This window comes from Somniosus microcephalus, unplaced genomic scaffold (genome assembly GCF_052327205.1).
Source record: "Somniosus microcephalus isolate GS21.2 unplaced genomic scaffold, FLI_Smic_1.0 scaffold1172, whole genome shotgun sequence".
Lineage (NCBI taxonomy): Eukaryota > Metazoa > Chordata > Chondrichthyes > Squaliformes > Somniosidae > Somniosus > Somniosus microcephalus.
In genome coordinates, this window is record NW_028226359.1 from 19,221 (window position 1) to 43,704 (window position 24,484).

At 48.6% G+C, this 24,484-nt stretch overlaps 1 long non-coding RNA gene across 1 annotated transcript in view; it reads right to left on the reverse strand.

Moving 5' to 3' along the window:
• The window catches only part of LOC147080790 (uncharacterized), a 33,634-nt gene extending 11,337 nt beyond the window's left edge, over positions 1-22,297 (reverse strand). The window contains exon 1 of the long non-coding RNA XR_015077053.1: positions 21,993-22,297. This is a non-coding gene — a long non-coding RNA (uncharacterized LOC147080790). The remainder of the gene's footprint in view (positions 1-21,992) is intronic.
• Positions 22,298-24,484: the final 2,187 nt, after the last annotated feature.

The window sequence follows — 24,484 nt, forward strand, 5'->3', positions numbered from 1 at the left end:
TCTCGTTGGGCTTCTTACATACTGGGTAAGAAAGGAGTCCTGAACACACTGCAAATACTCCATTCCCTTTTCCCTTCCTCTCATTGACGGATTATTTGGTGTAGCTAAAATCTCCCATGATTAGGATATGTATTTTACTCTTTTTATAGATTTGCTGACATAGTTTCCTTCCACTGCTAGGCGGTCTCTACAGTAACCTGTTTAGCATTATTTCAACATGACCGAGAGCTCTGTTCCCCCGAAGCATCTGTGTCCTATATGGAAATACGCGATCAGCAGGAATCGCTTGTCCATTGCTCTAAAATTTCAGATAAATTTACAAAATAACCAATCTGCTTCAATTACAGAGACAGAGGGGGGAGAGAGAGACAGAGACCGGGAGAGGGTACACTGTACAACTGTCCCATCAAACACGCCCAGGGCAGGTACAGCACGGGTTAGATACAGTGTAAAGCTCCCTCTACACTGTCCCATCAAACACTCCTAGGGCAGGTACAGCACGGGTTAGATACAGAGTAAAGCTCCCTCTACACTGTCCCATCAAATTGTCTGTGGCTCTGAGGCCGGTTGTGTCGGTGTGAAGCTGCCGTGAACTCGGGGCGGGACTGAGTGCCGCGCCGATGAGCCGAGCCTGGGCCGTGTGGTGACGAGTGAGGAGGACAGACAGGCTGGGGGAATGGGCGGACACAGGGCCGGTGGGATTGAGTGCAGAGAGTGTGAGGGAGGGCGGAGAGTCTGGGGGAGAATGAGGAGACAAGAGGAGCCAAACGGGGGGGGATTTTAAAGGGGGCGGGAGGAGAGAGAGAGCCGGGGGTGTTGGGGCTCAAATCTCGGAAGGTGGTGGCACCGGTGAACAAAGCGGAGAATAAAGTCTGTGCTGGGGATCCGGGGCTTTCCAGACAGAAGCGAGCGGGGTGAGAGGACAAGAGTCCGGCCGCTGTGCTGAGCCGAGCCTGGATCAAACTCTGCTTCAGTCCCAGCTGGAGTCTGGGGGCCGAGTCTGGGCCCCGCACTTTAGGGAGGATGAGGGTCCGGCTCACTCGCAGCCCTGCTCCTCACCCCCCGGGCTGCGCCCATCGCGGCTCCGAGCAGCGGCTCAGTCCCAGGACACTCACCTTCAGCCCCTGGTCCAGGCGGTCCCGATCCTCTGGTCAATCCATTCCGGCGCCGCACTCTCAAGTTCACTTTCCGCCATTTTGTTTCCCTACAACTGTCTCCATCTGGTGACATTGGACATGCGCAGTGTGGCCTCAGTTATCTGCCCGCTATTGGGTGGAAACAGCTGATTGACAGCGCACCCACCAATCGGGGCACAGCACAGCACCACGCGCCCCGCCTACATTCTCAGTCGGAGGCGGTGCCGTTCGTGGTCGCGCGGCGACCGACTTGAATCAGCGCGGCCGTTAAGCCGCCTCAGCATCAGTGACGTCATGTAACCCGGCAACGGCGGCTGTGTGATGTCAGCAACCCAGGCTGTGTGACGTCAGTAACCATTGTCCCATTGGTTGTGACGTGTGTCCAGGGGGGCAGAAGCTGTGGAGAAATGTGAAGTTATCCACTTTTGTAAGAAAAATAGAAAAGCAGAGTATTTTATATATGGAGAGAGATTGGGAAATGTTGGTGTTCAGAGGGTCCTGGGTTGTCTTCTACACGAATCACTGAAAGTTAACATGCGGGTACAGCAAGCAATTAGGAAATGAAATGGTATAATAGAATCATAGAAAGTTACAGCACAGAAGGGGGCCATTTTGGCCCATTGTGTCCACGCCGGCCAACAATGAGCTATCCAGCCTAATCCCACTTCCCAGCTCTTGGTCCGTAGCCCTGCAGGTTAGAGCATCCCAAGTGCACATCCAAAGGCTTTTTAAATGTGGTTAGGGTTCCTGCCTCTACCAGCCTTTCAGGCAGTGAGTTCCAGACCCCCATAACCCTCTGGGTAAAGAAATTTCCCCTCAAATCCCCTCTAAACCTTCCGCCAATTACTTTAAATCGGTGCTCCTTGGTTATTGACCCCTCTGCTAAGGGAAATAGGTCCTTTCTATCCACTTTATCGATGCCCCTCATAATTTTAAACACCTCAATAAGGTCTTGATGCACTAACAACAACACCAAAGACTACGAGTTGAACTTATACGAAGTAGGCTTTTATTGACTAAGAACTGGAGCATGCCTCTGCTAGTGGATCCATCCTAAGAGCTCCCAGGGGAAGGGTGGTGAGTCACCTTTATACCCGGGCTTAGGGGTGGAGCCAGGGGCGGAGACATGCCCGGACCTGTACAGAGTTAACAGTGGTTTACCCCACAGACATGTACAGAGTTAGCAGTGGTTTACCACATTCACCCCTCGTTTAAAAAAAAGTGTCCGGCGGGGTGAAGTGTTTCAAAAGTTCGTATACGAAAGTCTCTCCGGGGGTCTTGTCTGCCGTAATGATCTTCGTGGTGCCGGTTGCGGCGGTTCTTTGCCCGCGGCCGCTTCTCGCGTGGGACGGAGCACTGGCGTGTCATCCTCTCGGGGTAGGGATGGCACCGGCATGTCGTCAGTTCGTGGTAGACACCCCGGTGGTGCGTCGTGGGTAGTGGTGGTGGGTGGAGGTAGTGGATGGTGATCGATGGTGTTTCGGGTGGTACCTGAGGGTGCGAGGTCTCAAATTGAGACTGTGTCCTCCCGCCCGTCAGGATGCGCCACGTAGGCGTACTGTGGGTTGGCATGGAGGTGGTGAACCTTTTCGAACAGGGGGTCCGTCTTATGGCTCCTCACGTGTTTCCTGAGCAGGACGGGTCCCGGAGACGTCAGCCATGGCGGTAGTGATGTCCCCGAGGTGGATTTCCTGGGGAAGACGAACATCTTCTCGTGAGGGGTGGCGTTTGTGGCAGTACAGAGCAGTGATCGTATGGAGTGGAGCGTATCGGGGAGGACATCTTGTCAGCGGGAGATTGGGAGGCCTTTGGATTTTAGGGCGAGCATGGCGGTCTTCCACACCGTTGCGTTCTCCCTCTCTACCTGTCCGTTACCCCGGGGGTTGTAGCTGGTAGTCCTGCTCGTGGCTATGCCCTTCTCGAGCAGGTACTGGCGCAGCTCGTCGCTCATAAACGACGAGCCCCTGTCGCTGTGGATGTAATTGGGGAAGCCAAATATGGCGAACAGGTCGTTGAGGCACCTGATGACTGTGGCGCTGGTCATGTCCGGGCAGGGGATGGCGAAGGGGAAACGGGAGTACTCGTCAATAATATTGAGGAAGTACGTGTTGCGGTCAGAGGAGGGAAGGGGCCCCTTGAAATCGACGCTGAGACGTTCGAAGGGGCGGGTGGCTTTAATCAGGTGTGCCCTGTCTGACCTATAAAAATGCGGTTTGCATTCGGCGCAGACCTGGCAGTTCCTGGTCATGGTCCTGACCTCCTCGATGGAGTAAGGCAGGTTGCGAGCTTTAATAAAATGGAAGAACCTGGTGACCTCCCGGGTGGCAGAGATCATTGTGGAGGGTCCGTAGCCTATCGACTTGTGCGTTGGCACATGTCCCACGGGATAGGGCGTCTGGGGGCTCATTAAGTTTCCCGGGCCGGTATAAGATATCGTAGTTGTAGGTGGATAACTCGATCCTCCACCGCAATATCTTATCATTTTTGATTTTCCCCCTTTGTTAAACATAAATGCTACTGACCGTTGGTCAGTGAGCAGGGTGAAACGTTTACCGGCCAGGTAATGCCTCCAGTGCCGTACAGCCTCCACTATCGCCTGGGCCTCCTTCTCGACTGAGGAGTGTCGAATTTCGGGGCCCTGGAGGGACCGTGAAAAGAAGGCCACGGGTCTCCCCGCCTGGTTAAGGGTTGCGGCTAGGGCGAAGTCGGATGCATCGCTCTCCACTTGGAAAGGGATGGACTCATCCACTGCGTGCATTGTGGCCTTCGCAATGTCCTCTTATGAGGGTGAAGGCCGCACGGGCCTCTGCCGTCAGGGGGAAGGAGGTTGACTTGATGAGGGGCCGGGTTTTGTCCGCATAGTTGGGCACCCACTGGGCGTAGTAAGAGAAGAACCCTAGGCATCTCTTCAGGGCTTTTAGGCAGTGGGGGAGGGGTAGTTCCAGGAGGGGGCGCATTTGGTCGGGGTCGGGGCCGATGACTCCGTTTTCCACCACGCAGCCAAGAATAGCGAGGCGCGGAACATACATTTTTCTCTGTTGTATGTCAGATTCAGCCGTTGGGCCGTACGGAGGAATTTTTCTAGGTTGGCGTCGTGGTCATGCCGGTCATGGCCGCAGATGGTGACTTTGTCTAGATAGGGGAAGGTGGCCTGCAGCGCGTTCTGGTCAACCATCCGGGCCATCTCCCTTTGGAAGACCGAGACCCCGTTGGTGACGCCGAAGGGTACTCGGAGGAAGTGGTAGAGGCGACCGTCGGCCTCGAAGGCCGTGTACTGGCGGTCCTCAGGCCTGATGGGGAGCTGGTGGTATGCCGACTTCAGATCAATCGTCGAGAATACCCGGTATTGTGCTATCTGGTTGACCATGTCAGATATGCGGGGAAGTGGGTATGCGTCTAATTGCGTGTATCGATTGATCGTCTGGCTGTAATCAATAACCAGGCGCTGTTTCTCGCCGGCCTTCACTACCACCACTTGGGCTCGCCATGGGCTGGTGCTGCCCTCGATAATCCCTTCCCTCAGGAGTCTACTTCTGATTTAATAAAGCTCCTATCCCCGGCACTGTACCGCCTGCTTTTAGTAGCAATTGGCTTGCAGTCTTTGGCGAGGTTAGCGAACAACGGGGGGGGGGGGGGGGGGGTTTGACCTTCAGGGTGGACAGGCTGCATACTTTGCGCGGCGCCGTGTTTAAATTCTGCCGGCTGCAGACTGTAAGTGGGGGCAGGGGCCCGCCATATGCCATCGTGACGCTCTCCAGATGGCACTGGAAGTCTAATCCTAGCAGTACGGGAGCGCAGAGCTGTGGCAGGACGAGGAATTTAAAATCTCTGTACTCCACGCCGTTCACTGTCAGAGTCGCTACACAGTAGCCGCCGAATGGGACTTTGAGGCCATAAAGACCTGGTGGCGTGTGGGCATAACCGATAGGGAGTAGCATCGCACCGTGTCGGGGTGGATGAAGCTCTCCATGCTTCCGCAGTCGAAAAGGCAATTTGTGGCATGGCCATTTACCTTTACGTTCATCATGGACCTGGCTAGTTGATGGGGCCTAGATTGGTCCAGGGTGATGGAGGCCATCGTCGAGGTCGGTGGGTCGCTGTAGTATTCGCCCGCGCCGGGGGCCTGGTCCCGAAATGGTGTCCAAGGTGGCGGCTCCCCCGCGGCTGCTGGTGCCCAAAATGGCGGCCCGCACGGCTCACACGTGGTTGGTGGGGTCCAAAATGGCGGCCTGCATGGTTCACACGTGGTTGGTGGGGTCCAAAATGGCGGCCTGCATGGTTCACACGCAGCGCTGCTGGAATTGGGGGTCGATTTCGCCCTGCACACTCTCGCGTGGTGGCCTTTCTTGCCGCATTTGGAGCAGGTCGCGTCCTTTGCTGGGCATTGCTGTCTGGGGTGCTTGGCCTGGCCGCAGAAGTAGCATTTCTGGCCTCTGGTCGTTGCAGCTGTAGTTGGGCTGCTGGCGGCTTGTGGCCTTACTGGGTCCCAAGATGGCTGCTCCCGTGACATCCACGTGGCCATCCGGTCAGGGGGGTAGGCGTCCATGTTCTGGAGGGCCACGTCTAACGAGTTAGCGAGGGCCACCGTCTTCTGCAGGTCGAGCCCCCTCTGTTCCAGCAGCCTCTGCCGAGTATAGTTGGACCCGATGCCGGCTACGTAGGCGTCTCGGATCAGGTCTTCCGTGCATTCCTTGGCCGTCACCGCTTTGCAATTACAGGCCCGGCCGAGGACTCTCAGTGCCAGTAAATATTCGGCGCCCGATTCCCCGGGGCGCTGTTTTCGGGTAGCCAGGAGGTGTCTGGCGTAGACCTCGTTAACAGGCCTCACGTATTGTTCCTTTAGCATCGCGATGGCGGCCGCGTAAGTTGTGGCGTCTCGGATGATCGAGTAGACTCGGTGGCTCACCCGTGAGTTCAAGACAAGCCGTTTCGCGTCATCTGTAGTGACGGTAGTGCTGGAGGCCTCCAGGAAGGCTTCGAAACAGCTCAGCCAGTGTTCAAAGTTATTGGCTGCATCTGCTGCTTGAGGATCCAGGTCTAAACGTTCCGGCTTCAAGATTTGCTCCATGTCGAAAATTTAGTCAATAAAATTGATGCACTATCAACAACACCAAAGACTACGAGTTGAACTTATACGAAGTAGGCTTTTATTGACTAAGAACTGGAGCATGCCTCTGCTAGTAGATCCATCCTAAGAGCTCCCGGGGGAAGGGTGGTGAGTCACCTTTATACCCGGGCTTAGGGGTGGAGCCAGGGGCGGAGACATGCCCGGACCTGTACAGAGTTAACAGTGGTTTACCCCACAGACATGTACAGAGTTAGCAGTGGTTTACCACAGGTCTCCCCTCAGCCTCCTCTGTTCCAAGGAAAACAGACCCAGCCTATCCAGTCTTTCCTCATAGCTAAGATTCTCTACTCCCGGCAATATCTTTGTAAATCTCCTCTGTACCCTCTCTAGTGCAATCACAGCTTGCCTGTAATGTGGTGACCAGAACTGCACGCAGTACTCTAGCTTAGGCCTAACTAGTGTTTTATACAGTTGAACCCCCCTGCTCGTATTCTATGCCACGGCTAATAAATGCAAGCAATTCCGTATGCCTTCTTGACCACCTTATCTACCTGGCCTGCTGCCTTCAGGGGTCTGTGGACATGTACTCCCAAGGTCCCTTTTTCCTCTACACTGCTTAGTGTCCTACCATTTAATGTGTATTCCCTTTCCTTGTTAGCCTTCCCCAAATGCATTACCTCACACTTCTCCAGATTGAATTCCATTTTCCACTGTTCTGCCCACCTGACCAATATATTGATATCTTCCTGCAGTCTACAGCTTCCTTCTTCAGTATCAACCACAGAGCCGATTTTAGTATCATCTGCAAACTTCTTAATCATACCCCCTATATTCAAGTCTAGATCATTGATATACACCAGAAAAAGCAAGGGACCTAGTACTGAGCCCTGCGGAATCCCACTGGAAACAGCCTTCTAGTCACAAAAACATCCATCAACCATTATCCTCTGCTTCCTGCCTCCAAGCCAGTTTTAAATCCAACTTGACACTTTGCCCTGGATCCCATGGGCTTTTAACTTCCTGACCAGTCTGCCATGTGGACCCTTCTCAAAAGCCTTGCTAAAGTCCATATACACTACATCAAACGCACTATCCTCATCTACCCTCCTTGTTACCTCCTCAAAAAAATTCAATCAAGTTTGTCAGACATGACATTCCCTTAGGAAACACTTCTTCACACAAAGGGTGGTAGAAGTGTGGAATTCTCTCAAACAAAAAGCAAATACAAGCACAATTAATAATTTTAAATCGGAGATTGGTAGATTTTTGCCAGGCAAGGGTATAAAAGGATACGAAGCCAAGGCAGGTGGATGCAGTTAAGATACAGAACTGCCATGAATGGGGGAAAACAGGCTCGAGGAGCTGAATGCCTTCTCCTGTTCCTACTTCCACTTTATACAGAGTATCAGCATAAGAACATAAGAAATAGGAGCAGGAGTTGGCCATTTGGCCCCTCGAGCCTGCTCCGCCATTCAATAAGATCATGGCTGATCTGATCTTGGCCTCAACTCCACTTACCTGCCGTTTCCCCATAACCCTTGATTCCCGTTTTTCAAAAATCTGTCTCTCTCCACCTTGAATATATTCAATGACTCAGTCTCCTCAGCTCTCTCTGGGGTGGAGAATTCCAAAGATTCATGACCCTCAGAAGAAATTCCTCCTCATCTCCATTTTAAATGGGCAACTCCTTATTCTGAAACTATGCCCCCAATTCTAGATTCCCCGAGGGGAAACATCCTCCCTGCATCTACCCTGTCAAGTCCCCTCAGAATATTATATGTTTCAAGATCACCTCTCATTCTTCTAAACTCCAATGAGTATCGGCCCAATCTTTGCTCACAAGACAACCCGTTCATCCCAGGAATCAACCTAGTGAAACTTCTGAACTGCCTTCAACGCATATATATCCTTCCTTAAATAAGGAGATCAAAACTGTGCGCAGTACTCCAGGTGTGGACTCACCAACACCCTACAGTTGTAGCAAGACTTCCAATCTTTTATACTCCATCCCCCTTGCAATAAAGGCCAATATTCTATTTGCCTTCCTAATTACTTGCTGTACCTGCATGCTAACTTTATGTTTCATGGACGAGGACACCCAGATCCCTCTGTATCGCAGCATTCTGTAGTCTCTCCAGTTAAATAATATTTGGCTTTTTTATTCTTCCTACCAAAGTGAATAACTTCACATTTTCCCACATTATACTCCATCTGCCAAATTTTTGCCCACTCTCTTAACTTATCGCTATCCCTTTGCAGACACTTTGTGTCCTCCTCACAACTTGCGTTCTCACCTATCTATGTATCGTCAGCAAATTTGGCAACAGTACACTTGGTCCCTTCATCCAAGTCATTAATATAGAATGTAAATAGTTGAGGCCCCAGCACTGATCCCTGTGGCACCCCACTAGTCAGTTTGCCAACCTGAAAATGACCCATTTATTCCGACTCTCTGTTTTCTGTTAGTTAGCCAATCCTCTATCTGAATATATTATCCCCAACACCATGAGCTCTTATCTTGTGCAGTAACCTTTTATGCAGCACCTTATCGAATGCCTTCTGGAAATCCAAATACACTACATGTACTGGTTCCCCTTTATCCGCCCTGGAGCATCGAGCACTCCTAGGGCAGGTACAATTCTGAGCTCCCTCTACATTACCACTGTTGCTCTGTCCCCCATCCCACTCTATACCATTTCTGTTCCTGAATTTATAAACTAATAAAAGTTAGAGATGATAAATCCTCAGGACCGGATGAATTGCATCCAAATATACTAAAACATGCAAGTGAAGAGCCCATTGCATTCTGGACCTCACAACTCAAGAATGATGTGTTAGCTTTGGCGGGGGTTCAGCACAGATTCACCACAATGATACCTGGGTTAAATGATGAGGACAGGTTGCACAGACTAGTCTTTTACTGCCTTGAATATAGAAAATTAAGGGTGATATAATTGAGGTGTTTGAGATGGTCGAGAGATACTATTTCATCTGGTGGGAGATTCCTGAACAAGGGGCAAAACATTAAAATTAAAGCTAGGCTGATCAGGTGTGATGTCAGGAAGCACTTCCTCACACAAAGGGTAGTAGAAATCTGGAATTCTCTCCCCAAAAAGCTGTTGAGGCTGGAGCTCAATTGTAAAGTTCAAGACTCCGATTGATAGATTTTTGTTAGGCAGGGTTTTGTGCGTCTGTATATTGACAGACACACACACACAGACATGCTGAAACACACACACACAGGTTAAGGTTGTAGGTGGATTGAAATTAGTGATGGTGAGAAAGGGTTTAAGAGGCTTTTGACGGCACTTGCTCGGCACGTAACAGCCAGTCTGCCGATTTAGGGCCTAGTTTCTGTTCCTTTCTCTCTTATATTCTTATCTAGCTTCCCCTTAAAGGCACTCTGCTATTCACCTTAACTTTTCCATGTGCTAGCAAGCTCTGCATTCTAACCACTCTCTGGGTAAAGAGGTTGCTCCGGAGTTCCTTATTGGATTTATTAGTGACTATCTTATATTTATCACCCCTAGTTTTGGACTCGCTACACATGGTAACATCTTCGACATCTACCCTATCAAACCCCTTCATAATTATACAGATCTCTATTAGATCATTGCTCAGCCTTCTCTTTTCTAAAGAGCCCAAACATGTTCAATCATTCTGGATCCTTAGAACCTCTCAGTTCTGGTATCATTCTTGTCAATCTATTTTCCACCTTCTCCAGTGTCTCCATATCCTTTTTGTAATATGGAGACCAGAACTGTACACAGTGCTCCAAGTGTGGTCTAACCAAGGTCTGTACGCGTTTAACATAACTTCTCTGCTTTGCAATTCTCTTACTCTAGAAATGAACTGGGAATTACTTTCCAAGGAATATGTGGCCGCCTTATTCCTCCTTCCAAAGTCCATCACTTCACTTACCTATGTTATGTTCATTAATAAATAGACATTCTTATTATGAACACAGCTAGCGTCTAAGCTGGTCACTTTATTTAGTATATGAGGACTTCAGTACATGAGGACTTCTACAGCATCATTCTAGAGGTTTCCATCTTGACTACTGCCTCGTGGGTAATGTAGTCATATATATATATTAGACATACAGCAATATACAGCTCTACGGCTCCACCTAGTGTCCACTATAGAATGACGTTATTGATCATTACATCCCCCCTTTCTTTGATGTTAAACAAAATCAATATCAATCAACTTTCAAGAAAAACAATAAAGATGATATCAGTAACACTTTTGCTAGTGCACTATGAACAAACATTTTCACAACAGTCAACACATTTTCAAAGTTTTACTTTATACTCAAAGATTAAGTCTATCAGGCTTTTTTACTTCACGTGTGGATCTTCTCAACATGGGTAAGTCTGAAGTGTCTTCATGAGATTGTTCTGGTGGTGATTGACAAGATGCAGTTGCGGCATTGTCATCGATCTGCTCTTGTATAGTCTCTTGTGTTTTAGTGTGGAGCCCCAGATGATAATGTCATCAACATAGACCCGGACTCCTTCCAGACCTTCAATTTCGCTCTATGAAAGATTTCAGATGCAGATATTATTCCTAAAGGCATTCTGAGGAAACAATACCTGCCAAAGGGTGTGTTGAAGGTACGGTATTTGGTGCTCTCTTCATCCAGTTTTAGTTGCCAAAATCCTTGTGAGGCATCGAGCTTTGTAAAGTATCTGGCACCTGACATTTCACTGGTGATTTCTTCTCGCTTGGGAATCTGGTAGTGTTCACGTTTTATGTTTGCATTTAAGTCCTTTGGATCCATGCATATTCTTAGATCATTGTTCTTTTTCTTCACACATACCAGAGTGTTAACCCAGTCTGTTGGCTCTTCGACTTTCCTGATGACTCCTAGTGTGGTCATTCTGCCCAGTTCTTTGAGCCGGTCACGCAGGGGTGCTGGAACTCTTCGTGGAGTATGTACCACTGGCTGAGCATCCTCCTTTAGCTGGATCTTGTAAGTGAATGGTAGAACTCCAAATCCTTTGAACACATCCTGGAAATTATTCACTACAGAATCCACCGAGTCATCTGGTCTGCTTATGGCACAGTTTATACGGTAGACTCTCGACCAGTTCTAAGTCCTCACAAGCTTTGTCACCCAGTAGTGAATCGAGTCCTTCAGCCACAACAGGAAACATGAGATGCACTTTGTCTTTGACTGTCACTTTAAGTCTGCATACACCTAAGCTATCTATTTTCTGTCCATTATAGCTCTTCAGTAGTACTGACTTTCTGTATTTTGGGCTTTTCTTTCATGTTTTTAATGTCACTCATACTGATTAAGTTTGCTTTTGCCCCAGTGTCTAGTTTCAATGTAACTAATGCTCCATTTACCTGCAGTGGGATCATCCATTTGTCCTCTTTTACTGCATTGACGTTATGTTCAGCATTGTTTATTCCCGAGGGCTGCACATTTTCTGTATCCTTTATGTTGTCACATGATACCATTCCTACAAAAAATGTCTCACTTAAATCAGTGTCCTCAATCATATTCACTTGTTGCCCTTTCTTTGTTGTTACTTTTGAAAAGCATTGTTTGGCAAAGTGATTATTTCCATGACATTTTGTGCACATTTTTCCAAACGCTGGGCATTGTCTTAACTGGTGCTTGTATCCACAGCGTTTACAATTAAAAATTCCTTCCTCCGATTGCTTTTCATTTCTGTTTTGCCCATGTTTCTTCCCCTTGTAGGACACAGCACCGACAGCAGTATTTACTACAATCGCATCATTATTGATTTCACTGAAAGTTTTCGCGTGCTGTCGAGCTAGCTCACTGGCTTGGCATATTTTCACAGCATTTTCCAATGTCCGTTCGGTTTCTCTCAACAGACATTCCCTGACCTTTTTATCATATCAAACACAATTTGGTCACGAATCATGGATGCTTTCAGCTCAGAGAAATTACATGTCTGTGCTTTCAGTTTCAGATCAGTCACAAAGCTATCAAAAGTCTCGTTTTGCTGCTGTGTCCTTGAACAGAACATGTATCTTTCATAGGTCTCATTCTTTTTGGGAGAACAATGTGCATCAAACTTCTTTAGCACATCGTCTAATTTGTCTCTGTTCTCCTCTGGATTAAATACAAATGTATTAAATACCTCTATCGCCTGTGGGCCTGCAACTGTGAGCAGCAACGCTACCTTCCTTGCGCCTGGCTTCGTACCGAACCCGATGGCAGCAATGTAGAGTTCGAATTGTTTAAAAATCCGCCAATTGTAGGCGACATTTCCCGTGAGTTTCAAACGCTCTGGTGGCTTCAAATTCTCCATGTCGCTTTTCACAATTTTTTAGCAGATATTTACAACTCCTGGTACCATGTTATGTTCATTAATAACTAGACATTCTTATTATGGACACAGCTAGCTTCTAAGCTAGTCACTTTATTTAGTATATGAGGACTTCAGTACATGAGGTCTTCTACAGCATCATTCTAGAGGTTTCCATCTTGACTACTGCCTTCTGGGTAGCCTAGTGCCTCGTGGGTAATGTAGTCTTATATACAGACATACAGCAATATACAGCTCTACGGCTCCACCTAGTGTCCACTATAGAATGACATGTTATTGATCATTACAACCTATATTGAAATTAATTTGCCATTTACACAGCAACCTGCCAGTTTATTAACATCATCTTGTATTTGGTCAGTGCTCCTCAGTATAAACTATACGCCCGAATTTGCTGTCATCTATAAATTTGGAAATCACACTGACTATTCCCGAGTTTATATAATGGTGCTCTCTCTTCCCTTCCTTCTTTTAGTATCGGGGTTTTATCCTCTCTAACTTTTGCTAGTTTATTAATTATTTTCCCCCTTTCTATTTTAAATGACTTGATATCTTTTTTGATCTCTTCTTCCAATGTCATGTCCAACTTGTTAGTCTACCTGGTGAAAACTGAGGCAAAGTAATTCTCCAATACTGCTGCCATTTCGCTGTCATTACCTGCGAGTTTATCTTGTCCATCCTTCAGTGGCCCTGTCCCTCTCCTGTTTTGTTTTGTTATTCATGTATCTGTAGAATAATTTACTTTTTCTTTTTATATTCCTTGATAATTTAATTTCAGAGTAGCTCTTTGCCTTTTTAGCATTATTTTAATGTGACTGGGAACCCTGCTCCCCCGAGGCATCAGAGTCCTATATAGAAATACACTCAGCAGATATCGCTTGACAATTATTCAAACATTTCAGATAAATTTATAAAATGACCAAACAGATTCAGTTGAAGAAACAGGCTGTCATAATCGCTCAGCCTTTGGTGGCCGTGCCTTCTGTTGCCTGGGCCCTAAGCTATGGAATTCCCTGCCTAAACCAGTCCGCCTCGCTACCTCTCTTTCCTCCTTTAAGACGCTCCTTAAAACCTACCTCTTTGAGCAAGATTTTGGTCACCTGCCCTAATTTATCCTTGTGGATTAGTGTCCAATTTTTTGTCTTAAATTACTTCTGTGCAGCGCCTTATGACATTTTGCTACGTTAAAGGCACTATATAAATACTTCTTGTTGTTGGTTAACCTGCCCTGCCCCCAAAGATTTGTGCACAAGCACCTCCAGGTCTCTGTTTTTGCACCCCCTTTAAATTTGTTCCATTTAGCTTGGATTGTTTCTCCTCATTGTTCCTACCAAACTGTATCACCTCACACTTTCTGCGTTGAATTTCATCTGCCATGTGTCCGCCCAATCCACCAGCCTGTCTATGTCTTCCTGAAGTCTATTACTATCTTCCTCACTGTGTTATACACTTCCAAGTTTCGAGTCAGCTGGAAATGTCAACATTGTGCCCTGCACCCCCAAGTCCAAGTCAGTAATGTATATCAAAAACAGCAGTTGTCCCAGTACTGGACCCTGCGGGACACCACTGTATACCTCCCTCCAGTCTGAAAAACAGACATTCACCACAACTCTGTTTACTATCCCTGCTGCTACTGCCCCTTTTATCCCATGGGCTTCAATTTTGCTAACAAGCCTATTACGTGGTACTTCATCAAAGGACTTTTTAAAGTCCATATACACAGCATCAACTGAACTGCCCTCATCCACCCTCTGTTACCTCGTCAGAAAACTCAATCCAGTCAGTCAAAATTTTAGAATGAAACTATTCCCTCTAGTGAGGGAGTCCAGATCAAGGGGACATAACCTTTACATTGAGAATAGTCAATTCACAGACACTCTTACACAAACATTCAGACAGACACAAACACACAAATTACAGACAGACACAGACTGAGCAGGAGGGCGAGGGTTAAGGTTGTAGGTGGATTGAAATCAGTGTCGGAGAGAGGGATTTTAAACAGGCTTCTGAAGGCACTTGTTCAGCACGTAACAGCCAGTCTGCCGATTTAGGGCCTAGTGTGGTACAAATCTGACCTCTCACCAAGGACTGTGCTTGAACTCCCCACATTCCTTTTACACAAGACCTTCAGATCGGTCGGGGTGAACGGTCTGAGTTTTGACCCTCTGTGACACTCAGCCGCTTGCTGAAGATGGTTTCCAGTGTTGCACCGTGTCTATTCAGAATTCACCGTAGAATTACATAGTATTTACAGCACAGAAACAGGCCATTCAGCCCACCAGGTCCATGCCGGTGTTTATGCTCCACACGGGCCTCCTCTTCCCTTATTTCACCTCACCCTATCATATCCTTCTATTCCTTTCTCCCTCATGCACTTATCTAGCTTCCCCTTAAAGGCACTCTGCTATTCACCTCAACTACTCCATGTGACAACAAGCTCTGCATTCTAACCACTCTCTGGGTGAAGAGGTTTCTCCTGAGTTCATTATTGGATTTATTAGTGACTATCTTATATTTATGATGCCTAATTTGGGACTCCCCACAAGTGGGAACATCTTCTCTACAGCTACCCCATCAAGATCTCTATTACATCACCACTCAGCCTTCTCTATTCTAGAGAAAGGAGCCCCAGCACGGTCAGTCATTCTGGATACTTACAACCTCTCAGTTCTGGTACCATTCTTGTCAATCTTTTTTGCACCTTCTCCAGTGCCTCGATGTCCTTTCGTAATATGGAGACCAGAACTGAACACAATACTCCAAGTTTGGTCTAACCAAGGTTTTTCATGGCCTTGTTAACAGGCTTTTAATGATTTGTGCACCTGTCCCCATAGATCCCTTTGCTCCTCTACCCTATTTAGTGTCTCTCTTCTCTCTATCAATTATTTTCCCCCTTTCTATTTAAAATGTCTTGACATTAGAAGAGATCAAAAAAGATATCAAGTCCACCTTGTTAGTCTACCTGATAGAAACTGAGGCAAAGTAATTCTCCAATATTTCTGCCATTTCGCCGTCATTCCGAGAGTTTATCTTGTGCATTCTTCAGGGGCCCTGTCCCTATCCTGTTCTACCTTTTGTTTTGTGTGTCTGTAGAATACTTTACTATTTCTTTTTGTATTCCTCAATAATTAATTTCAGTTGCTCTTCGCCGTCCTAATTTTTTTTTTTTTTTTTTTAAAACTTCTTTCCCAACCTCTTCCTAGTCCCTTTTGTCATCCTCTCTATTGTCACTGTACTCCGTGTCTGCCTTTTTCTTCAGTTTCAATTTTGCCCTCATCTCTTTATTCATCCACGGCATTTCATTATTGGCTAGTTTGTTCTTGTTTTTACTGAATATATTTCTCCTGAACTGTATTGATCACCTTTTAAAATATTTCCCACTGCTGTTCTGTCTGTCTGTCAATATTCTGTCCCAGTTCCATTTTCAGCTCCTCAAAATCAGCTTTATTCAATCTATAACTATTGTCTTTCTCAAATCAGTATCTTAAACCTTATTATGTTGTAATCGATATTGTCCAGATTTTCACCTTAGCTTACTTCTCATATCGGCTCTGGTTCATTTTCCATTATAGATCCATCAGTGATTCCTCCCTTGTTGGGCTTCTTACGTACTGTGTAAGAAAGGAGTCCTGAACACACTGTAAATACTCCATTCCCTTTTCCCTACCTCTTCTTGACAGATTATTTGGTGTAGTTAAAATCTCCCATGATAATGACATGTATTTTACTCATTTTAAAGATTTGCAGACATATTTTTCCTTCCACTGCTAGGCGGTCTCTAGAATATCATTTTCAGCATTATTTTAGCGTGACTGGGAGACCTGCTCCCCCCCGAGACATGTGTCCTATATGGAAATACACTCAGCAGATATCGCTTGCCAATTCTTCAAAAATTTACAAAATGACCAAACAGATTAAATTGAACCTGGAAGAGAGCAGCATCGGCAGTTAAAACCGGTGGCAGCAGCGAGGCATACCAATTCAACAGCAGGGGAGCGAGGTAAAAAGTAATCAAGTGTGACGTCAGCAGGAAGCAGGTAAGTGATTGGTTGGTGTAGGGGCCGTGTAGCCTGATCCTGCTCCTATTTCATGTGTCTAATTCTGTTAGATTCAGGAGATGGTTCTGTGATAGTGGATTGGCGGTTAGGATCAGATCAGCCATGATCTTATTGAATGGCGGAGCAGGCTCGAGGGGCCGATTGGCCTACTCCTATTTCTTATGTTCTTATGTAAAGGTAGTAATCTCAGGATTGCTACCAGTGCCACGTGCTAGTCAGAGTAGAAATAGAAGGATACTTCAGATGAATACGTGGCTAGAGGAATGGTGCCAGGGGGGGGGGATTCAAGTTCCTGGGACATTGGAACCAGTTCTGGGGGAGGTGGGACCAGTTCAAACCGGACGGTCTGCACCTGGGCAGGGCTGGAACCGATGTCCTAGGGGGAGTGTTTGCTAGTGCTGTGGGGGAGGGTTTAAACTAAAATGGAAGGGGGTTGGGAACCTGAACAGGGAGACAGAGGAAAGGGAAACAAGGATAAAAGCAAAAGATAGGAAGGAGAAAAACAAAAGTGGCAGTCAGAGAAATCAACGGTTTAAATCAAACACATGGCCACAGTAAATAATAATTCTAATAGGTCTAAGAGCGTTAAAAAAACAAGCCTGAAGGCTTTGTGCCTTAATGGGAGGAGCATTTGTAATAAGGTGGATGAATTGGCTGCGCAAATAGAGGTAAACGAATATGATTTGGTTGGGATTACGGAAACGTGGCTCAAGGATGGCCAAGGCTGGGAACTCAACATCCAGGGGTATTCGATATTCAGGAAAGATAGGCAAAAAGGAAAGGGAGGTGGGGTAGCATTACTGGTTAAAGAAGGAATTAACACAATTGTAATGAAGGATATTAGCTCTGATGATGTGGAATCTGTATGGGTAGAATTGAGAAATACTAAGGGGAAAAAAACATTAGTGGGAGTGGTATATAGACCTCCAAACAGTGAGGCGGAGGTTGGGGATGGCATTAAAAGGGAAATTAAAGCGTGCAATAAGGGCACAGCAGTCATCATGGGTGACTTTAATCTACATATAGATTCGGCTAACCAAATTGGTAACAATACTGTGGAGGAGGAATTCCTAGAGTGTTTACGGGATGGTTTCCTGGACCAATATGTCGAGGAACCAACCAGAGATCAGGCCATCTTAGACTGGGTATTATGTAACGAGAAAGGATTAATTAGCAATCTTGTTGTACGAGGACCCTTGGGTCGGAGCGATCATAATATGATCGAATTCTTCATTAAGATGGAGAATGAAGTAGTTGACTCAGAAACAAGGGTCCTCAATTTAAATAATTGATGGCCGGAGGAGCGAGTTGGGTAGGATTGATTGGGGAATGGCACTCAAAGGGGTGACGGTGGATAGGCAATGGCAAACATTCAAAGACCGAATGGATGAACTACAGAAGTTGTTCATCCCAGTTTGGCATAAAAATAAAACAAAAAAGGTGACTCAACCGTGGGTAACAAGGGAAATTAGGGATAGCATAAGATCCAAGGAGAGCACTCAAATTGGCCAGAAAAAGCAATAATCCTGAGGATTGGGAGCAGTTCAGGATTCAACGGGATTAATTAAGAAAGGGAAAATAGAATATAAGAGTAAGCTTGCAGGAAACATAAAAACTGACTGTAAAAGCTTTTATAGATATGTGAAGAGCAAAAGATTGGTGAAGTCAAGCGTAAGTCCCTTGCAGTCAGAATCGGGGGGGGAATTTATAATGGGGAACAAAGAAATGGCAGACCAACTAAATACATATTTTGGTTCTGTCTTCACAAAGGAGGACACAAATAACCTCCCAGAAATACCGGGTCTGATGAAAGGGTGGAACTGAAAGAAATCAGTATTTGTAGGGAAATGGTGTTAGGAAAATTGATGGGACTGAAGGCCGTTAAATCCCCAGGGCCTGATAATCTACATCCCAGGGTACTTAAGGAAGTGGCCCTAGAAATAGTAGATGCATTACTGGTCATCTTCCAGAACTCGACAGACTCTGGAACACTACCCATGGATTGGAGTGTAGCTAATGTTACCCCACTATTCAAAAAAGGTGGCAGAGAAAAAGCGGGGAATTATAGACCGGTAAGCCTGACATCGGTAGTGGGGAAAATGCTGGAGTCCATTATAAAAGATGTAATAGCAGAGCACTTGGAAAGCAGTGACAGGATCGGATAAAGTCAACATGGATTTACAAAAGGTAAATCATGCTTGACTAATCTACTGGAATTTTTTGAGGATGTAACTGGTAAAATAGATAAGGGAGAACCAGTGGATGTGGTGTATTTGGACTTTCAGAAGGCTTTCGATAAGGTCCCACATAAAAGATTACCGCGCAAAATTAAGGCACATGGGATTGGGGGCAAGGTATTGACTTGGATAGAGAACTGGTTGGCGGGCAGAAAGCAAGAGTTGGAATAAACGGGTCGTTTTCCGAGTGGCAGGCAGTGACTAGTGGAGTACCGCAAGGATCGGTCCTAGGACCCCAACTGTTCACAATATATATTAATGATCTGGACGAGGGAATTGCATGTAATATCTCCAAATTTGAAGATGACACAAAGCTGGGTGGGAGGGTATGCTGCGAGGAGGATGTCATGAAACTCCAGTACGATTTGGACAAGGTTAGGTGATTGGGCAGAAACATGGCAAATGCACTATAATGTGGATAAATGTGAGGTTATCCACTTTGGTGGCAATAACAGGAAGGCACATTATTTGAATGGCAATAGATTGGGAGAAGGGGTCGTGCAAAGAGACCTGGGTGTTCTTGTGCACCAGTCGCTGAAGGTAAGCATGCAGGTGCAGCAGGCGGTTAAGAAGGCAAATGGTATGTTGGCCTTCGTAGCAAGAGGGTTCGAGTACAGGAACAAGGATGTCTTGCTACAGTTGTACAGGGCCTTGGTGAGACCGCACCTTGAGTATTGTGTGCAGTTTTGGTCGCCTTATCTGGGGAAGGACGTTCTTGCCATGGAAGGAGTGCAGCGAAGATTCACCAGGCTGATACCTGGGATGGCAGGAATGACGTATGAGGAGAGAGTGTGTCGATTGGGCTTATACTCACTGGAGTTTAGAAGATTGAGAGGGGATCTCATCGAAACCTATAAAATTCTGTCAGGCCTGGACAGACTAGATGCTGGAAGGATGTTCCCGATGGTCGGGGAGTCCAGAACCAGGGGTCATAGTCTAAGGATAAGGGGTAGGATATTTAGGACTGAAATGAGGAGGAATTTCTTCACCCAGAGAGTGGTGAACCTGTGGAATTCTCTGCCACAGAGGGCGGTGGATGCCAGTTCATTAAATATATTCAAGAGAGATTTGGATATATTTCTTAAGGCTAAAGGGATCAAGGGATATGGGGCGAAGGCAGGGACAGGGTACTGAATTTGAATGATCAGCCATGATCTCATTGAATGGCGGAGCAGGCTCAAAGGGCCGAATGGCCTACTCCTGCTCCTATCTTCTATGTTGCTATGTTTCTATGAAGAAACAGGCTGTCAGAAATAAGGAGAAACAAGACCCAGTAGATTTACAGAGAGGAGCACATCGGAGGCATGTATACAAAGGCAGGCGGATATGTAACTGGACGATGAAATGTAATAAAATGAGTTCAGGATTGGGGCTGGATGAGATGTGGAGGCAAGCTTCCCTCTAGATTAACAGCGAAATCTTGCAGGGCTCCAATCCCCAGGTGGGGCCTGTACATCCCGGACAGCTCATTTTAAAACTAGGGGTGTAGAAGCTGTGATCAGGTCATACAATGTATTCAAAGTACAGGTTGGGCTTGTGCTGTGTTGGGGCAGGCCTGTTACATCAGGAATCTTGAGCGAGTGAGAAAGGGAGGAACTGGGAGAGAGACAGGGGCAGAGAGAGCGGAAACAAAGACAGGGGAGAAAAAGAGTGGCATAGTGAGAAAAGAAAGAAAGTGCGACAAAAAGGGGGAGAGAGAGAAATGGGCAGAGAGGAAACCAACTGTAAAATAACTGATTAACATAGAGAGAGACTGATATACCTATCAATTCCTCCAATAAAAGGCGAAGAGTTACGAAGGTGACTAAAGGTTTTTATTGACTAAATAACAGAGCCCACTCTCGTGGGTGATCCGATCCAAGCAGGAGGAATACCAGCCAGTCGCTCACCTTTATACCTGGCCTGGTGGGTGGAGCCAAGGCGGAGTCGGCAGTGGTCATCCCAGGTATAGCAGTGTGGCAAGAGGCGACCTTGTACCGTGATACAATAGTGGTCAGTGATACAGTTATAACGAACAGTGGTGAACAGTGCTAACTACTAACAGTGATACGATAGTGAACGTGGTTTACCACAGAGACTTAAAGGAAAATAGGGAGAGAGAGAGAGAAAGAGAGAGTGAGAATGAGGCAGAGATAGAGAGAAGAGGGAAGATGAGATAGTGGTTGAGTTGGCGAGCGAGAGAGAGGAGGTGGCAGAGAGAAGACAGAGGGTCGATACATGCAGAGAGGGCCGAGGCAGAGAAGAAAAAGGCAGAATGCATGAGACACAGCGAGGCACAGAGAAATGAGAGAGAGACACAGAGCAAAGGTGAATGAGAGAGAGAAAATGAGGCAAGGAGAGATAGCGCCATTGAGAAAGAACCAGATGAGTGAGGCAGAGTGAGTTGAGGCAGTGAGAGAGAGAGAGAGAGAGAGAGAGACAGAGAGACAGAGAGATAAAATGAGGCAGAGAAAAAACAACATAGAGAATGGACGGATTAGATCGAGAGTAAATCTCTCTCTACACTGTCCCATCAAACGGTCTGTGGGTCTGAGGCAATACATGCAATCAACATAACAAAAACAGTTTGTCTGGTCATCATCACATTGCTGTTTGTGGGAGCTTGCTGTGCGCAAATTGCCTGCCGCGTTTCCCACATTACAACAGTGACTACACTCCAAAAGTACTTCATTGGCTGTAAAGCGCTTTGAGACGTCCTGTGGTCGTGAAAGGCGCTATATGCAGGAAACTTTGTGATATCCGGCACCGACGGGACCGAGCTGTTGCCGTCCCATCAAAACTGCCGGACAAACCAGCGCTAATGTTAAAACATACGGAGCTTTCTGAGCTCCGTATCTAGCAACAAACCCTGTTGCTTAGCAACAGCTTCTAAACAGTCGCCCGTAGCTTGCAAGCGTCTCTGTAGCTAAGCAACAGCTTTAGCTAGACCTTGCAGAGCCTGACTGGTGAAAAAAAAGCAATGAAAAAAAAACTTACTGAACCGACTCCTGAATTTTGCCGGTGGCTCGAGCATTCCGGACAGTTAACCTCCGGATAAACCAAAGTTTCCTGTAAATGCAAGTCGTTCATTCAAGTCGTATGTCTATTTCCAATCTGCCTGAAGAAACCCCTTCAAGTTAAAAAGGTTGAACCCCGAACGGTCAGAGTGCTGACACTCTGGGACATCGGTCTTATCTCAGTACCTTCCTGAATGTGTTGTTAGACACTTGGAGAGATTCCCTGCGCTAGTTTCCTCTCCTCATTTCCTGCGATTCCCAAATCTTCTCCTAACCTCATTCCATCAGCAGACACCTTGTCCTCGGACACACTGATCCTAAAGAGAAACAAGACACGGATGTGAAGCTGTGATCAATGCAGTAAGTTTTATTTCTGAGTACAGCCCATTATTCTGACAGCAGTAACACAGGGTCAGGGGTTACGGGACCTAAACAATCAAACAGAGCCTGCTTCCCGTGAAGGAAGGTTTCATTCAGTGAGAATGTGGAGAGCTCGGGCTGGTGGGAATCCATCACTGGATATTTCACTATTTCGGTCTGCAACCTCCGAACCCACCGGGGAAGGATAGTGGGACAGACAGATACGTCGGGTGAGTTGGAGCAGTCACAGGGACTGCTGAACTAATGCAAATAGAGATTCAGTTGCTGAGGGTCTACAGGAGTGGTTTGCTGCTGTTAAATACCAGAATCAAATTAAACCAAAAGCACCAATTTAAACAGAAAATTCAGCACTTGCTAGGAAGGTAAATGGCCCAGACACATTGTAACTGAACAGTACAGGAAACCCTTTTTTATCCGGCACCTAAATAACCGGAAATCTCTGTTAACCGGCAAAATTCAGGAGTAGGTTCAGGTAAGATTTACTTCATATTAGTGGCCTGTTCCTGGATCGGTGGCCGGGTTCCTGCACGTGTTGCTAAGCAACAGGGACGCTTGGATCTAGTGGTCGGAGTTCCTGCACATGACGGTGAGGGGGGGACGGAGGGGGGGTGAGGGGGGGACGGGGGGGGGTGAGGGGGACGGAGGGGGGGGGGGAGAGGGGGACGGAGGGGGACGGAGGGAGAGGGGGACGGAGGGGGGGGGGAGAGGGGGACGGAGGGGGACGGAGGGAGAGGGGGACGGAGGGGGGGGAGGGGGACGGAGGGGGGGGGAGGGGGACGGAGGAGTGGGGAAGAGGGAGTGGGGGGGGGGAAGAGGGAGTGGGGGGGGGGAAGAGGGAGTGGGGGGGGGAAGAGGGAGTGGGGGGGGGGAAGAGGGAGTGGGGGGGGAAGAGGGAGTGGGGGGGGGGAAGAGGGAGTGGGGGGGGGAAGAGGGAGTGGGGGGGGGAAGAGGGAGTGGGGGGGGGAAGAGGGAGTGGGGGGGGGAAGAGGGAGTGGGGGGGGGAAGAGGGAGTGGGGGGGGGAAGAGGGAGTGGGGGGGGGAAGAGGGAGTGGGGGGGGAAGAGGGAGTGGGGGGGGGAAGACGGGAGTGGGGGGGGGAAGACGGAGTGGGGGGGGGAAGACGGAGTGGGGGGGGGAAGACGGAGTGGGGGGGGGAAGACGGAGTGGGGGGGGGAAGACGGAGTGGGGGGGGAAGACGGAGTGGGGGGGGGAAGACGGAGTGGGGGGGGGAAGACGGAGTGGGGGGGGGAAGACGGAGTGGGGGGGGGAAGACGGAGTGGGGGGGGGAAGACGGAGTGGGGGGGGGAAGACGGAGTGGGGGGGGGAAGACGGAGTGGGGGGGGAAGACGGAGTGGGGGGGGGAAGACGGAGTGGGGGGGAAGCGGAGTGGGGGGGGAAGACGGAGTGGGGGGGGAAGACGGAGTGGGGGGGGGAAGACGGAGTGGGGGGGGAAGACGGAGTGGGGGGGGGAAGACGGAGTGGGGGGGGAAGACGGAGTGGGGGGGGGAAGACGGAGTGGGGGGGGGAAGACGGAGTGGGGGGGGGAAGACGGAGTGGGGGGGGGAAGACGGAGTGGGGGGGGGAAGACGGAGTGGGGGGGGGAAGACGGAGTGGGGGGGGAAGAGGGAGTGGGGGGGGGAAGAGGAGTGGGGGGGGGAAGAGGGAGTGGGGGGGGGAAGAGGGAGTGGGGGGGGAAGAGGGAGTGGGGGGGGGAAGAGGGAGTGGGGGGGGGGAAGAGGGAGTGGGGGGGGGAAGAGGGAGTGGGGGGGGAAGAGGGAGTGGGGGGGGAAGAGGGAGTGGGGGGGGGAAGAGGGAGTGGGGGGGGGAAGAGGGAGTGGGGGGGGGAAGAGGGAGTGGGGGGGGAAGAGGGAGTGGGGGGGGGAAGAGGGAGTGGGGGGGGGAAGAGGGAGTGGGGGGGGAAGAGGGAGTGGGGGGGGGAAGAGGGAGTGGGGGGGGGAAGAGGGAGTGGGGGGGGGAAGAGGGAGTGGGGGGGGGAAGAGGGAGTGGGGGGGGGAAGACGGAGTGGGGGGGGAAGACGGAGTGGGGGGGGAAGACGGAGTGGGGGGGGGAAGACGGAGTGGGGGGGGGAAGACGGAGTGGGGGGGGGAAGACGGAGTGGGGGGGGGAAGACGGAGTGGGGGGGGGAAGACGGAGTGGGGGGGGGAAGACGGAGTGGGGGGGGAAGACGGAGTGGGGGGGAAGACGGAGTGGGGGGGGGAAGACGGAGTGGGGGGGAAGACGGAGTGGGGGGGGAAGACGGAGTGGGGGGGGAAGACGGAGTGGGGGGGGGAAGACGGA